The sequence below is a fragment of the Arachis duranensis genome, chromosome 8 (genome assembly GCF_000817695.3).
Source record: "Arachis duranensis cultivar V14167 chromosome 8, aradu.V14167.gnm2.J7QH, whole genome shotgun sequence".
In the NCBI taxonomy this organism is placed as follows: Eukaryota; Viridiplantae; Streptophyta; class Magnoliopsida; order Fabales; family Fabaceae; genus Arachis; species Arachis duranensis.
Genome location: NC_029779.3, coordinates 13500043 through 13505337, shown reverse-complemented (window position 1 = coordinate 13505337; position 5295 = coordinate 13500043).

Sequence of the window (5295 nt, the reverse complement as noted above, 5' to 3'; positions counted from 1 at the left end):
AAATTTAATGAAATTATAAGAAAAATAAAAAAATTAAATTTTTTTTTGGCGCACATAGTTAAGCACATATTCATGAAATGCGAGGTTATATAATAATATTACGGTAAAATGTATATTTAAATCAAATGGAGCTCAAAATTACATAATTTATCTAAAAAATGTTATATAAATTTTTCATTAGAACGTTTTTATATAAATTGAATGAGTCTCATTTTGTCTACTCCACCACTAATTCGAATTATTATAACTAAAAGCATATCGAATCTTACTAAGTCAATTTATGTATGTATGAAATATGGCCTAGTAAATTGAATCAGATGAATTTAAATTATGCATGCACGTGATCCTCACTAATTCGAATCACACCAATTTAAATTACTCATAGTTTTGTGCACCTAGTAATTCGAAACAAGCTGTTTCGATTTACTCATAGTAATACTAATTCAAAGTGCTTTGATTCGAATTACTACCAAAGAGCAGTCCAAAGTAATTCGAATTGGACTCATTTGAATTATTAATGGTTTTCATATAAATAGAATTCGAATTGAGCTCATTCGAACTACAATTCTAAAATCCTGCCCCAACAAATTTCAGAGAAAACTCTTCCCTAAAACTCCAAAAAAGTGTTTAACACTCGAATGTTTTGCTGATGGGGGACAACCAGACCGGCTTTATCGTTTGGATGGAGTCACCAATGAAGAGGTTAGTGCGCACATATTTTTTTTCAAAAATAGGAATTAATGTGTTACTTTTTTTGTTTTTTTATCTCTTATAACGCTAGTCAATATTTACAATTGTTAAGTTAGATAGAGGGGTTATATTAGTGATTTATTAGTTTCTAGAAGTTTGACGGAGCAAGCTCTAATTTGGATAGTGATTATAAATAAGTAGAAGAGTATGAGTAGTAAAGATAATGGGGGGTGAAACTTAGTTAGAGTAAGATTTTTTTGTTAATATTAAACTTAGTCATTAAGTAAATTTTTTTGTTAATGTTAAAACTAATTTTTATTAGGCCCAGTTTGATGAATATATGATGTTATTTTGTATTTGAATGCATAACATTATTTGGTTGTGTACAAGTTGTATTCTTTGGATTAAGATATGCATTAGTTGATAATGTTATACAAATATATTCTGATGTGAGAGACAATTTGTTAAGTTGTTTATGCAGCCCCACCAATATATCATAAGCATGCGACGACAGCAGAGTTTGCGCCTGGATGAAAGGATCATTTTGTATTTGTAAATGGCCGGTTTATACCATCTTACGAGACTGAACGGGACTTGGTTTAGGTTGGATGAGCCGTTGGTTAGTGCATTCGTGGAACGATGGCGTCTGAAGATGCATACGTTTCATATGCCGTTCGGCGAGTGTATGATTACACTATAGGACGTGGCGTACCAGTTAGGGCTGTTGATCGATGGACATTATGTCAGTGGTTTCCTGATAGATTTCGAGCGATACATCGAGGGTGGTCACCCAACTTGGGCGTGATTCGAGGAGCTACTTGGTGTTTTGCATCTTTCGAATTGCATCGACAAGTTCACAGTGAGATGCAGTTGGATTCGGGACACATTCGGAGAGCTTCCTAATGGTGCCGATGAGGCTACTGTTAGGAGGGCCTATATTATGGTGCTTTTGGGGACTCGGCTATTTGGCGACAAGTTCGATACTCGCCTTTACATTCGGTGGCTGCCATACATAACCAGGCTTGCGGACATGAGTGGGTACAATTGGGATTAGCTGCTCTCTCATAGTTGTACCGGTGTATGTGCAGCGTGACGAACAGAAATATTGTGAAGTTAGCCGGTTCATTACAGCTGCTTCAGTCATGATCTTCTGGAGGTTCCCTGGTTTCAGGCCTGCTGGATATGATACGTTCGGCTGGCCTTTGACCTCGAGGTAGTGTTCTATTCAAATGATATGTTTGTCACAATTATTTGATGTTAGTTTTATTTAGTGATAACCTATGTTTGGGTTGCAGGTGATCAGGTCACAACCCGACCGCGAGCGAGAAGGGACATTGAGTTGTTCATTGGAGGCTCAGGATAGATCTCCTACAGGCTGGGGATGTGAGTATTTCAACCACTCTAAATAGTTAAAATCTCTCTCAGATTGGCAACACTGTATATTTAATGATGACGTTTCATAAGTCTTTCAGGTGGTGCATCCAGAGATATTGGAGCCTTGGCATACGGCGTTATGGAGATCCGTAACAGCGTTGATATATTTTGTTGTCATAGAGTGACACTAGGTAGATCGGGTGCTACCACAGTTTAGTTGAGTACAGCTTCGACCAAGAGCCACACTAGACATCGATTTCTTGATGTTGAAGGATGGCAGATGCGATGATCGGTGGTTCCCACACAGCTTGCAGTTTTGGCAACTCCATTGGGACAACCGGGCATCATTCAGCAGTACCTTGATACACACGGCTGCATCAACTCTAACCATTGGCAGTATGAATACCGAGATCACACGATAATCAAGACTCTTGTGATCACTCGATATCGACGTGGCCAGACAAGTATGAGGTCCATTGTACCGTTTTACCTTCCAAATACATCTACGCTGGCGGAGGCTGATCCGAATCAACCATGTACATTTGTTGCCAAATTCCTTACCCTTCCAAAAGTACTTGCGATAATCGAACTCCACCACTTTGTACTGAATCCCGTGTCAGATGCTTAGATCTTTACGCTTAACACGACCTCTTCTTTATCCTGAAATTGCTGACTAACCTAAAACTCCGCTAGACCTCCGGTATCCTGTGTATCTTTGTCACCAAATTAAACAGGTTCACTAGGAATCCCCTGCTGTTCATGGCATCCAAGTCCAAAATTGAAAAGTGCGGGGGGTATTGTTGAGTCCTTGAGCTAAACACTCCGCCAGCCCCAGCTGGATTACTCCTTGCTATGTTATCACCATTATCATCGGCAATGATGTTTGGCTCCACATCATGATCGTCATCATCATCCCACATTACATCGTCTATACCATCCGGTATTCCACCCTGTAATAAAACCGGCGCCGTATCAGTAATACCAAATTTTCATCACCACCGCGGTTTAGATCAGCTGCGAAGGACGGGGTGGCAACCACCATTGCCTCAGGTGCAATCACAGGCACGAATGAAGAGGCACCAACATGCCTCGAACTAGAATAGGCTGCCGTTGCTGGAGCTTATTAATTATGGTTCGAACCTCCTGAACTAGAGACCACATCTACAAGCTTGGCTAATAGCTCAGGGGTCTTGACTTTGAAAAACTGCCAACGACAATAGAACAGAACTTCCAAATCCTCGTCACTCCCTATGACAAACGAATCGTATTTCACATCATCTCGCAAAACTAAAATCAAAATTCGATAGAATAACTTCTCAACCCGTTTCACGCCTTACAACCCCAGTTTTTTTATTATAGAATTCAGGAACTCAGTGAAACTCATTGTAGGTTTCAAAAAAACACTGAGGAGATCCTTATCAGTAAACTTAATTCCAGATCGTGTTTTTTTTAATCGACCCTCTATAGTGCACCAACACTAAAAAACTATCTTTACTAGCCATTGTGTTTCACTCTCATGAGAAATTCACGTTCATATCATATTTATATACGCTGGCCTTACCGTAAATCGAATTTACCTTGTTCGATTTATTTGTTTGTGGTAATTCGAATCAGTCAAATTCGAATTATGTAAGGACGATACAAGGTATAAATCAAAATAGGTTGTTTTGAATTACTAGGCACTTCAATTGCATGCATAATTTTAATCCATGTGATTCGATTTACTAGCCTATATTTCATGCATGCATAAATCGATTTGGTTAGATTCGATATGCATCTTTTTATAGTAATTTGAATTGATCTGATTCGAATTAGTGTGGGAGTGGGCAAATCGAAAGGAGCTCATTCGATTTATATAAAAACGTCCTAATGGGGGATCCATGAATAAATGAATTTATGTATCTACGGTTGATTTTGTGCCTCTAGAACTTGTATTGTTCTCTAGATTATCGATCTTATTCTTATACTGTTGTCATGTAGCGACATTCTGTTAATTATTTAACTTTGACCTCATGATAGGATTACATTAAAGTTAAATAAAACTTTTTTGAATTCAAATAGAACACGTTAAATTTTAAAGACAAAAATAGAATTACGCCTAAACATAAGAAAACCAATTAAAAATTTTATCCATATTTTTTTTACATTACCTAATATAATTAATTATATCAAAAATATTTTATAATAAAAAAATTAGTTAAAAATCACCAAAATTTAGTTTATTTAATTTTTATTAATTATTCTTAAAATTAATAAATATTAAATAAGATAAATTTAGTTTTTTTTCTTTCTAACATTACAACAACCATATTTAGCTTTCATTTTTTCACGCGTCTTTTGATTCTTTATACTAGAATTCATTTTAATAATTTTATTTAATATTAAAATATTTGATTGCATTAAAAATAAATATTAATAATATATAATGTACTATCACTCTATTAGCAATAATGCATATTTCATAAATAACGTGATTTCACCGATATAAAATTAGTATTTTTAAGACCATATGCAACCTTGTAATAAACAAATTATTTTGCATCAGTAAAATTATTGAAGGTTATACACCATTTTTACAGTAAAATTATTCATTCATCTCTATTTTGTAAATATTCCATTCTTATTAGGTTTAATTATTTATTTAGTCCTTATAATTTCATAAAATTTTTAATTAAGTTTTTATATTTTTTTAATTGGGTTCCTACACTAATTTTCTTTTTTAATTAGGTCCTACTTAGCAGTAATTGACTTAATTTTATAGAAATTCAACTAAAAAAAATTGGTGCAAGGACTCAAATAAAAAAATGTAGGAACCCAATTAAAAAATAAATTTGTGCAAAAGAACTCAATTAAAAAAAAAGTATATGATCTAATTAAAAATTTTGCAAAACTATAAGAACCAACAGAATAATTAAACCTTCTTATTAATAATGTAATTATTTTTTTCTATAAGCATTGCCCTTAATTTTTTCCCATATTTGTAATTGTTCAATCCTTATTGATACCAATATAGTGAGCTAAAAATTTTATTTAAAAACTTGTTTAATAATTTTTTTATATATTTTATTTTTTATTTTATAACAGTTGGTATATAAAAATATGAGTTATATAGTAAAACACAAATAACATATAATTTTATACTCATAACATCTATATTTTTATATATACAATGTTAATAATTAACAAAATTTTACGGTTAATATTACCCAATTTTAAAATATAGATGTGTTT